Source organism: Mus caroli, unplaced genomic scaffold, assembly GCF_978045245.1.
Source record: "Mus caroli unplaced genomic scaffold, Mus_caroli_1 scaffold_12, whole genome shotgun sequence".
Classification (NCBI taxonomy): Eukaryota; Metazoa; Chordata; class Mammalia; order Rodentia; family Muridae; genus Mus; species Mus caroli.
Genome location: NW_028227267.1, coordinates 1,527,183 through 1,539,588, shown reverse-complemented (window position 1 = coordinate 1,539,588; position 12,406 = coordinate 1,527,183). Strand labels below are relative to the sequence as shown.

At 39.5% G+C, this 12,406-nt stretch overlaps 1 protein-coding gene across 19 annotated transcripts in view; it reads left to right on the top strand.

Moving 5' to 3' along the window:
- The window catches only part of Thrb (thyroid hormone receptor beta), a 405,974-nt gene that overhangs the window by 56,714 nt on the left and 336,854 nt on the right, over window positions 1-12,406 (top strand). For 4 of the 19 annotated variants that reach the window (XM_085828340.1, XM_029469083.2, XM_085828339.1 and 1 more), the window contains exon 3: window positions 2,457-2,587. The exons of the other annotated variants lie outside the window; for them this stretch is intronic. The gene's annotated coding sequence lies outside the window, so the exon portion shown is untranslated. The remainder of the gene's footprint in view (window positions 1-2,456; window positions 2,588-12,406) is intronic. 19 annotated transcript variants of the gene reach the window in all.

Below are 12,406 nucleotides of genomic sequence, written 5' to 3'. Positions count from 1 at the left end.
GACATTAGTCAGCTGAGGTATTCGGTATGACAGTGAGAAGCTCGCACAATGGAAGCATGGCTGAGGTGTGAATGCAAATGAAAGGGGATGTTGATGTCATCAAAGGGGCATCAGTTTCTGGAAGGGTTGAAGGGGCTGCTGTGCTCCCTGCCAGGAACATTGCTCTCTGGGTCCCAGCACATGCTTCGTTTTCTTGGTTGCACCATCTGCACTGGAGCTTGTTGGCATCAGGGGTGATGAAATCCAAAGACATAATAAAAATCTCCATGACTTTTTATGCTCAGGGGAGAAAAGACCCTGGTCTATACACTCATGATCGACATTAGGACTTAAGAATTTCATTTGAGCCAACCTCACTATGGTGTAACTTAGGGTAGTGCTTTACAGGGCAACTTCATCTTGGAAGTCCTGACTCTAGAATGAGAATATAAATCTATTTTCAGCATCGAGTAACTGTTTCTAAGATTACAATGGGAGGAGCTTCTCATGGAGTAAAAGCATCCCAGTGAGATTTTCTCAGATCAGTCAGGAAGCTGGATCAGTGGTTAGATGTGGGTTGTCTCCCAGGCCACTGGATCCAAGAGTCAAGGATGGTCTGAGCACAGAGAAATGTTAATTTTTTATGTCTAGCACTCAGAGGGAAGCTACAAACCACTCATCACTCCAGTCTTTCAGTCAATCACATAGATAACTAAATAAGAAACTTGTATGTGTGTTTATCTACATTTATGACTATATCTGCATATAATGGGTACCTTCCATATGGCTACTGGAAAGAACTTGACCTTGGAGTTCTGCCTCTCTCTTAAGCTCTGGGAGCTTTTCTTGTTTATTGTTGTACATCTGTAAACTGCACTGTTCTTTGCCACAGGCTATAGGGGAACACACAAGTTCTCACATTCCTTCCTCCCAGTACTGGCCTTTCCTTTCTGGGACTCTGTAGTGAGAATTTTAGTTCTATAAGCATGTTATAGGAATATGCTTTTGCTTTGAGTCCAGGTATGGGATATGAGGCTACCTTAAATTGTCCACAGCAGCTGGTTTTGGGTGTAATTCTTTGTTACCTATTTCTGGCCTTGGTTCATTGTACCATATTGCTACCCTTGACCTAGCCAATCCTCCACAGCCATCTTTCCTTATTTGATTTCTGTGATATTACCCTGTATTGTTTCTCCTTATGTCCCTGTGATCACCAGTGCTTGCTTCCTTCTTTATGCACTTTGACATCAGTGGTTTGCTTCTTTCTGTTTCCAGGTTTCTCTTCACATTTACCTTCTACTGTTTCTGGTTAAGCATCTGTAGTCTTGCCTGGCCTCTCTTCTTTCCTCTGTTTGGGGTCGTTTGCCCTATGTGTGTAATCAGCTGTTATAATTTGGTTTTCTACTCTGATACAGCAGTACAACCAGAAGCAATTGTGGATGGAAGTATTTGTTAGCCTTACTTGTTCTAACCACTGTCCATTATGAAGAGATATTGGGCAGGGACCTTGAGTCGGGAACTGAAGTAAAGGCTATGGAAGAACACCACTTACTGCCTTACTTCTGTAACTTGCTCAGCTGTCTTCCTTATGCAGCCCATGACCACCTACCCAGGATGGCATTTCCCACAGTAGGCTAGCTCCTTCCATTCTGTTTTTTGCACTACCACTTCCAGAACAGACCATTGCTATGTCCCACATAACTAATTCTTTCTGCCTTCTAAAAGTTTCAATATGAACACACACACCCATGAGGCCAGTTGTCTCTTTAGTGACTAAACTATTCCATAAATTCTCTAGTGTCCTATATGGAAGGCATAGCACTGATGTAGCCAGTCTTTACCTCATCTACTGCTGTCATCTGTCCCCGCTGTATACAGAGTCTTTCCTCTCTAAGGGGCCATCTCTCTGCCTTTGTGCATGGCATCTGTCCCCCTCAGCAACTTCTCTGTTCCTTCACAGCCATCTTGTATATGTTTCCATGAACAATGCCATGCTTTCTCTATGTGTCACCTGAGTGCTGTCAGAGTGTAGCCATAACTTTCCGTCCCAGAATGAGGTAAATAAGTAAGAATGTGTCCAACTTCTAGAATGATCTGTGGAAGGTGAAGGTCCTTCATATGGTGGTCTGCCCATGGAGATCTGCACGTGGAGATGGGTGGAGAGGCTGTGTTCTATGAAATTCTGCTGTCAATTCTGTTTTGGTAGTGTTTGATCCCCATGTACAATTATCTCCACCTTTAGCAACAAGACATGTGTGTCAAGTGCCCTGCCATGTAGAAGGATAAGAGCTGGAAGAGAACTTGAGGAGAATGGCCAGCTAGCCTTGTTGCATGGAAAGTGAAGGAGTTTAGGGACCCAAATGTACTCAGAGCTGGGAGCTTTTGCTTAAAACATTCCATGGAAAACACTGAATATACCATTTTTGAGCATATGCTTAAACAAACAATTCCAAATCCTTTTCTCCTCTTCCCTTTAGAACATACAATTATGATCACCTGATTAATCAGTATTCAGAGTAACACTGATATGGACACTCTGGAGAATTCTGAGCTAGCTACAGGCTGATGGATCATGAGAAAGGTTCAAAGGTATAATTCATACACCTATGTAAGTATATGATCTTTGAATTTTAAGGCTGCAATGTCTGACCTTTAGTTAGAGCTGAGGAATGCAGTCTGAGGGTGATGGATCATCATTAGGACTCTGGGACCACAGTCAATGGCAGTGAACTCCTGACTTCTGTCCAGTCTGTCCCAGTGTTGATGATCCAGGCAGAGATCTAAATGAATATGTACTTCTCTTGGGGGAAAATAGGTAGACTCCAGTATTACAGGACTGAAGAGCTTGCCTTGACTGACCTGCATACAAGCCTCTTAGGTGGTTGCTTCATGTCACTGCTGTCACACAACTACATGCTCAGTGGCTTCAATCTTTTAAATCTCATGGTTCTGAAGGTCAGAAGTCAGAAAGGAGTGTCACAGGACTAAAATGAAAGTGTCTGTAGACATAATTTCTTCCTGAGGTTTTAGGAGACTGTGTATTTCCTTCTCAGTTTCTGAACTAATATACTGTTTCAGATGGGGTTCTATGAAAATCAAATGAGAAAGGCCAGTACAAGGTTCTTAGCATCTAAACCTGCTAGAATTTTTATAATATACCCAATTTATGAAGTCTCCATCTTTGCCATCAAATGACCTGTACTGCCTTTCACATTCCTGTGTTCTGCTTAAAAGGAACTTTTGTATTGATGCTGACTGTGCCATATGTTCTAGACCAGTTTCACAGAAAGCTCCTTCACTTGATGCCTTAGTAAAAATGATCTAACCTTAGGGAATGGGACATGGATGGGGGAAAGGTATGTTTGCACACATAGCTATTATTGTAATGCCCATTTTATAGCTGAGAAAAATGTAACCTGCTTCCCTAGCAAGAATGGGAATATGCTAAACACATGTACTTTGTTCACTTTGGCTGTCAGACTATTGAAACAATGCATCCCAACAAATTAGAAATTCCTGCTGGAAGAACACAAAAACCTGAGTTAGCCAACAAAGCCAGAGAGATCCTCTGCACAGTGCTAACCAATTATTGTCAGACTACATTGCAGAAGAGACAGTCCTGGGTAGACCACACCTTGACTGGAACTGCTTGGCTATACTTACTTCTGACTCTTTACTTAAACCTAGACCACATGTCCAGACCCCAGCAATGAACTTGAGGGTAAACTGGGTCTTTGTCCCTCTTTCCCAGGAAAGGAAATATCCCTTTCCTGCATTTTACTATAGTTCATTTGTGTACTTGGCTTACTGAGAACTATGGCTGAGCCTGGCTTATTGGAGCTACTGGGGCTCAGATGCTGATCCTACTAATTCTGGTAACGAAACCCAAGAAAGGTTCCATGGTGCCCATTAAATCCACAGTTACTGAGCAGCAGGACCACTCACTCTTTACTACTATCTATGGAATAGAGAAAATAGGAGAAATGATTCATATAACCAAACTCAAGTATTCTGTAGTGTTATGTTTTTCAAAAATTAAAATATTTGAAGCCTATATGGTCTGTTATAAAATATTACCATAAGGAGAATTGAGGTTATAAGAACTTTAGAAATATGCCAGTTTTTCACAGATCTACAAATCTCAGGAATATGGTGAGCCACCACCTAGTGTTAGTCATCCGGATATCTTCTGTGAACTGATATTTTAAGTCTCAAAGTTTAAGTCAACCTCAATACCTTTCTACCCATTTGCAGTGGGCAGTCACTACATATGCAGGAGATATCTAACTTTTTTTAAAAACTTCATGATTTTTTTTTTAATTTTGAAGGCAGTTATGGCATTTCTCCAAAACTCGCAATTGACTGCTTCAGATTCATGTAGCCCCTCATATGAGGTGATGCCTGCATCCTGGGCTCAGCACTCAGTCATAGGAAGTTCTATAAGTTTTTGAAGCCGTCTTGTAGAACCATATTCTTGGAACACATGGCATAACATATACTTCAAGGAGTGCTAAATATGGAAGGAAGTTACCTGCCCTTTATTGGTCACTATATCTCTATACCCACACTCTCTTCACATGGAATCACAGGAAAACTGCACAGACCAGCCCCTTGTCAGAAAAATTCAAGTTTAAGCCATATTGTGACTGACAACTCCCTCAGATACATTCGCTATCACCTTGACTTGTTGATCAAACCCAGGACACAAACTCTGATTGATAAGACCTGAGAGTGCTTTTGTGTTCTCTCCTCTCTCTCTCTCTCTCTCTCTCTCTCTCTCTCTCTCTCTCTCTCTCTCTCTCTCTCTCTCTCTCTCTCCCTCCCTCCCTCCCTCCCTCTCCTCTTTCTCCTCTCTCTCTCTCACACATACACACACATTTTACTTCTGAACACACTTTGCATATTATAGCACACATGCCAGTTATGGAGCTCAATAAGAAGTGAACAACAACTTTAGGAGAAAATTACCAGTGTTGGGATATTGAATGTGTACATTCCTCCTCGATCCTGTGCTGGAATTTTGAATTCAGTGTTTAGAATTTTTTAGTCCTATTTAGTTCCATGTGATCCCCATGAATATTCTTTTCATTAATTAATTAATTTATTCATTTTAACATCCCAATAGTAATCTCCCCTCTCCTCTAAGTTCCCCCCTCTTCCAAATTCTTTCCCCTTTCCCCTTCCCTTTTCTTCTGAGAAGGGGGAACTCCCCTGGGTATCACAACCCCTGGCATACTCTAGGACTAGGAGCATACTCTCTCACTCAGGCCAGACAGGGCAGTCCAGTAAGGGGAACAAGATTAACAGGCAGGCAACAGATTCAGGGATTGCCCCTGCTCCAGTTGTTGGAGGACCTGCATATAGACCAAGCTGCACATCTGCTATATATGTGTGTTTGGGGTGGGGGGGTTAAGTCTAACCAGTATATGCTCTTTGGTTGGTGATTCAGTCTCTGGGAGCTCCCATGGGTCCAGGTTAGTTGACTCTGCTGGTTTCCTGTGGAGTCCCCATCCTCATCGTGTCCCTCAATCACTCCCCCAACTCTTCTACAAGACTCCCTGAGCTCCATCTAATGTTTGACTATGGGTCTTTGCATCTGTTTCAAGCAGCTGTTGAAATTAATGATATCCTTGTTTTCTAATAGCTGATTATTATTGCATTGTGTAAATGAACCACATTTTCTGTATATATTCTTCAGTTGAGGAACATATAAGTTGTTACCAGTTTCTGGCTATTATGAATAAAGCTGCTATGAACCTAGTTGAGCATGTGTCTTTGTAGAATGGTGGAACATCTTTTGGGTATATGTCCAGGAGTGGTATAGCTGGGTCTTGAGGTCGAACTATTCCCAATTTTCTGAGAAAAATTGATTGCCAGAGTGGTTGTACAAGTTTATATTCCCACCTGCAATGGAGGAGTGATCCCCTTGCTCCACAACCTTGCTAGCACATGCTGTTCTCTGAGTTTTTGATCTTAGCCATTATGATGGGTATAAGGGAGAAATCTTGATTTGCATTTCCCTCATGATTAAGAATGTTGAGCATTTCAAGAGTTTCTTGCCCATTTGAAAATTCTCTCTTGAGAATTCTGTTTAGTTCTGTACCCCCATTTTAAAATTTGGGTTATTTGTATTGTTGGTGTCTAACTTCTTCAGTTCTTTATGTATTTTAGATATTAAACCTCTGTCAGATAGAGGTTTGGTGAGGATCTTTTCTCAATCTGTAGGCTGTCATTTTGCCCTATTGGCAGTGTCCTTTGCCTTACAGAAGCTTTTCAGTTTTATGAAGTTTCATTCATTAGCTGTGCCTGAGCCATTAGTGTTATGTTCAAGAAGTTGTCTCCTGTACCAATAAATTCAAGTCTATTCCTCACTTTCTGTCCTATTAGATTTAGTGTATCTGGTTTTACATTAAGGTCTTTGATTGACTTGGACTTGAGTTTTGTGTAGGCTGATAAATCTATGTGCATTCTTCTACAGGCAGACATCCAGTTAGACTGGCATTGTTTGTTGAAGATGCTCTCCTTTATCATATGGTTTTGGCTTCTTTGTCAAAAATCAATAGTCCATAGTTTGTATGGGTTTATTTCTGGGTCTTCGATTCATTTCCATTGATCAACCTGTCTGTCTCTGCACCAATACTATGTCATTTTTATTACTATTGCTCTGTAGTATAGCTTGAAGTCAGAGATGGTGATATTCCAGAAGTCCTTTTATTATTCAGGATTGTTTTAGCTATCCTGGGTCTTCTATTTTTCCGTATGAAGTTGAGATTTGTTCTTTCAAGATCTGTGAAGAATTGGGTTGGAATTTTGATGAGAATTGCATTGCATCTGTAAATTGCTTTTGGTAGATGGCCATTTTCTCTATGTTAATTCCACCAATCCAAGATCATGGGAAATTTTTCTCTTCTTCATGTCATACAAGTCTTTCACTTTCTTGGTTAGAGTTATACCAAGATATTTTATATTAGTTGTGGTTGTTGTGAAGGGTGTTGTTTCCCTGATTTCTTTCTCAGCCAACTCTATTAAGGAGGGCTAATGATTTCTTTGAGATAATTTTGAATCCATCCCCTTTGCTGAAAATGTTTATCAACTGTAGGAGTTCTCTGGTAGATTTTTTTGAGTCATTTAAGTGTACTATCTGTGAATAGCAGTACTTTGTCTTCTTCCTTTCAAATTTGTATTCCCTTGGTCTCCTTTAGCTGTCTTATTGTTCTAGCTAGGACTTCAAGTACTATATTGAAGAGATGGTAAGAGAGTTAACAGCCTCGTCTCAGATTTTAGTGGAATTGATTTAAGTTTGTATCCATTTAATTTGATGTTGGCTATTGGCTTGCTGTATATTGCCTTTATTGTGTTTAGGTATGCACCATGTGTTACTGATCTCTCCAAGACTTTTAAGATGAAGTGGTGTTGGATTTTGTCAAAGGCTTTTTCATTTTCTATGAGATGATCATGTGGTTTTCTTTCAATTTGTGTATATGTTGGATTGTGTTGATAGATTTCCTGTTCCTTAATATAGCTTGTCTTTGGACTTTACACTGTTGGAAACATTCTGTACATGCTCTTCTGCAACTTTCATTTTTAGTCACATTTAAATTTCTAAAAGGTACATATCCAGTATTGAAAGCACATGTCCACTCATCATGTATATACTAGGGTCTATTGTGAAGGTAGACCAGTTGTTCTTCTGCATATGTGAATAAGTGTCTTTTGGAGTAGAATTGGTGAATCAGAGGGTAAATACATCCTTTGTTAGGTAATTCAAAATTAATTTTCAAGGTAGTTAATATAGTTCACACTCTCTCTAGCAGGCCAATAGAGCTCTACTGTTCAGAGTCCTTTCTATCTTTTAGGGCTGTTTTATTCATTCAGAGTGTGTCTTAGTTGTTGGTATGCTTTCTAATAAGGGTAGATATACTTACTGTTTTTACGTTGTATTTCCTGTTTTGTGAATTATTGTTTATATCCTTATACAGGTTTCTTCCCATTCATAGTAGTGTAGGAGCGTGTTGAGGGAAACAGAGAAGGAGGGAAGGAGATAGACAGACAAACTAACTAATTTGTCCATTTTAAGTGTTGCCTTCTAATTTTGTAGCTTACTAATTTATAATATTTTTAAGTTATTTTATTTAAACAAAACCTGTTATTTTTTATGTTTGGGAAAATTTTATGACTTTCAAAACTAATGGCAAGATACAATTTGTAATTGTTTATAAAATTTTAAGAAGATGGGACTGGCGGAGATGTCTAGGCAGATAGCAGTGCTTACTGTTCTTGTAGAGGTTCCTGCCTTGGGTTTCAGCACTCACTTCAGGAGGGTCAGAACTGCCTGTAACTCCAGTTCTAGGAGCTTCAATGTCATAAAGCCTCCATGGACATCTGCATGCTTGAGGTACATGTAACCTCATACAGGCACACACACACACACATACACACACACAAATAAATACATCTTTAAAATAATTAGGAGGTATGGCCTAACTAGAGGGCAAATACCAATAGCTTAAAGAACCTTCATTCTCATGGTGATTCTGTACAACAGTATGGGCATTCTTTATTCCCTTGGCCTAGACAGCTTTGTTAGGACTGATACGGATGGCTTCATGCTTGTGGAGCCCCATTTCAAAGGTAAGTTGTGGATGTTTGAGTGACTAAGGTGTATGCATATAGAAGTCCACACTTGTAAATGTGGATGTTGTATTCTTGGGCAAACACCTTCCTTACTGCAGGGCAGTTGTCAACACCTTTCCTTGTGGGTTCCTGCCTGCACAGATTTATTGTAGTATAATTAATCTTAACAACTTCTTTTACAGCTCTAATTTGTAAATTTTCCTTAAGAAATTCTCTACCTTATTCTCAACTTTCTTCTACGGGTTTTAAGGTTTTTGTCTCATCATAAGTGAAAATGATTTGGGTCTCATTTGACAAGAGGCTGGGATCTGATTTTGTGATTCTCATGTGGAAAATGACTACACTAGCATGCTGTGCTGTGTGCTGAGGTGGATGTCACAGTGTTCTCTATGAAATCGCCTTTGGCATTTATACTATGTGTCATGAAATAATCTGTCTCCTCCTGGGTCACTACCTCCTGCTTTCCTGTTCCTGTCTTTCCCCCCAATTCCTCATCCTTTCTCTTTTACTGCATAGTCCCTTTGCTCCCAAGCCTACCAGCTCCTTAGGGTCCCGGAGATCAGTAATAGACAAACTGGTGCATCTCTTGCTTATCATACTTTTTTCCATAGCTCATACTAATACATTAAGAAGTTCTCTTCATCACAAGATGATAGAGACAAAAAGTGTGTCCAGTTTTCTTTCTGTAATTTTATATCATTTCATTTTTTCTTTGTATCACTTTATTAACTAAAAGTGTTGTACCTTGCAACTTCTGTCACCTAGGTGTCCTGTAGATCACATTCTGCACTTTCTAATTACATTTTTACTGAGAATGTAGTTTATTATAGCTCTAAATTTTACTGATTTTTCCCTCCTATTCAGATATTCTGAAAATATTAAATATGCTAACTACCCACAACCATTTTACAATCTTCTCCATCTCCATCTTATCAAAAATATTGATACAAGAGAGAGATATGTGCCATCTATCCATACATCATGTACTAATTAACCTTGATTAATTAATTAACTAATTAGTTAATAATTGTTCGGTCTATTGAATCATTATTCATCATTCAGGACATATTCTACCCTCTGACCCCAAAGATATGTAGGAGGACAATTCCAAGTCCTTTGATAGAAGAGTCATATTATGTCATTGCTATATGAATCAGTCAGATGTGTGTGTATTTAGCTCTGACCAGAATATTGAGAGAACAGTTTAAGGGTGGGAGGATTTGGGAGGCTCACAGTTTCAAGAGGTTGTCTTGGCAAGCTCCATTGTTCCTATGCATTTAGTGAGACAGAATGTTATGCATCAGCTCCACATGGAGGAATAGGCTATACACTAGAGAAATGAAGGGGCCAGGAACCTCATAAAGTCTTCAAAGGCACAATTCCTTTGACCTATGTCCTTCAGTTAGGCCATACCTCCTAAAGTATCTACAACCTTCATAATCACACCACCACATGAACTTATGAGGGATACTGTATATTTGAACTGTAATAAAAGCTTCAGTAAATAAACTGAAATGAAATGCAAAGTGTGTGTTTTATCTCTCCTTAAGTATTATATGCTTAGTTAAGTCTCCTTCCAGCTCTGAGTAACTTCATCACTTCCCTTTCATAGCATTTGTAACATACGCAGAATGTGATTTCTTTGTGGTTTCTATGGGAATGACACTGCTTTCTATATCTACATTAATCTCTCACTGTGCCAGATCTCTCATCTGATTGTCAGGGTAAAACATGCTTTTCTCTATACAGAAAGAGCTAGAGAGCTAAGGCATCTGGTCCCAGAAATGTGAGTGCATTTTAGGTGCTCATTTCCAATCTGCTCCTTGCAGACTTATCTATCTTTCTTAAGGTTTCTTCTTTGCTATTTGAAAATCATTCTTCAAAAGAAACAAGGAGGAAAAAACACATTTTCCTTCCTCTTTGTCATGTGCTAGTGTCTGGCCTAGGCTGTCCCTCTGTCCAGTCCTTCTTGTTCTTTTTGCCCTTCATGTAACCAACCAAATTGGGCTGGGAAAGTCCAAAAGGCATGTTGATATGTTCCTTTTGTTATGTTCAGCACTTTGACAGAAATCTTTAGCTCACCGTCTTTTGCAGCTTTATTGATGTTATCCTGACATTTAATCATTATGATGACAACCAAATTGGGCTGGGAAAGTTCAAAAGGCATGTTGAGACCTGGTAAAGATGAACCTGGGACAAATGCCAGCACTGCTGATGGCACTGGCAAATGGTCCTCTTTAAGAGGAACTGGGACAGTGGGGTAGGTGTGATCCCTGTGCTAGCAATACCAGTGGACTTTGTATAGATACACTGTCATGGATGAAGATTCTCTTTAGCATCTTATAGATGGCTCTGGAGCCCAGTTGAGGCCCCAGACCTGCAACTCAGTCTGTGGTGTTACTCTTTATTGTCTGTCCCAAACCAAGCACACAGCAGATGCTCAATAAAGCCTTGTTTGCTGGCAGATTGAGAAGGAAACCAAGAATGAAAGGGAAGGGGATTAATTCACTTCATATATGAGAAAGGGCAGCTGAACATATGGATTTGTGGGGGGTAACATATTACCTTTGACTATGCTTGACATGTTTTTCTTTATGATTATGGTCACTTGAATCTGCAGGGATCTGTGATGAGAATCTGGCATGGTCCTTTATTCCTTTTTGGAGTTTGCAGCGCTTCACCTGGCAGAAGACAAAGGAGCTAGAGAGAAAATGTGAACCTTCCTTATTTGAGCTGAAAGGAAAGAAGGGAAATAGTGTGCTTTTCACATTTAAATCTCTTCTTGGCATTTGTGGGGCAGAAAACTTCACAACTCAAGAAGAACAACTAAATCTTTCATGACTATAGAGATTGTAATATTCAGTTGTAATTTGAGTTAAAATATTTCCCCAAAATATCTATAATCTATTCTTCTGGATATTAGTTATTTAAACTACCATGATCCCTTGTTAGTTTGTTGCAAGGTTAAAATAGGATATAAAAATTGGCCGGGCATGGTGGCGCACGCCTTTAATCCCAGCACTTGGGAAGCAGAGGGAGGCAGATTTCTGAGTTCGGGGCCAGCCTGGTCTATAAAGTGAGTTCCAGGACAACCAGGGCTATACAGAGAAACCCTGTCTCAAAAAAAAAACCAAAAACAAAAACAAAACAAAAAAAAATTGTTTAACACCTCTCTTTCTAAAGACATTTTTTGGTTTTTGAGATTAAAATATAATCATATCACATCATTTTCCCTTTCTTCCCCCCACCCATATACCTCTCCTGCTCTTTTACATTCATGATCTTTTCTTTTCATTAGTTGCCATTGCAAGCATATATGTATATTTCTAATAGTACTATCTCAATTTGTATCATGTTACTTATGTGTGTATGTCCTTAAGGGTGCCCCTTTGATATTAGAGAGCCACTGGGTATGTCTTCCCTGGGGAAGAGTAATTCTCAGGCTCTCAGCATTCCTTAGTTGCTATAGTTCTTTTTGTATGGCTCAAATCTTATAGAATCTCTTCTCTTTGGCTTCTCTGCTGTTGTTTTTGTTCAGCTTATGCTTAAGCTGTTATGCAGGTGAAATTTTATGTCTAAAAAACTCTTAAGACTGTTCAGCAAATTCTCTAAATCCTCTGTCCTGTTGGAAGTTGGCAGGGTAAAATGATACAATAATCATTAATTCTCACCTTATCTTTTTTGTATCAATGTCTCACTAGTCACACTTGCTAAATACCCATTCAAGCTGAGGCCCCTTTTTGGTTATAAAAGTCATGCAGTCGTGTAATTAGCGTTAGTAACTGGTTACTAA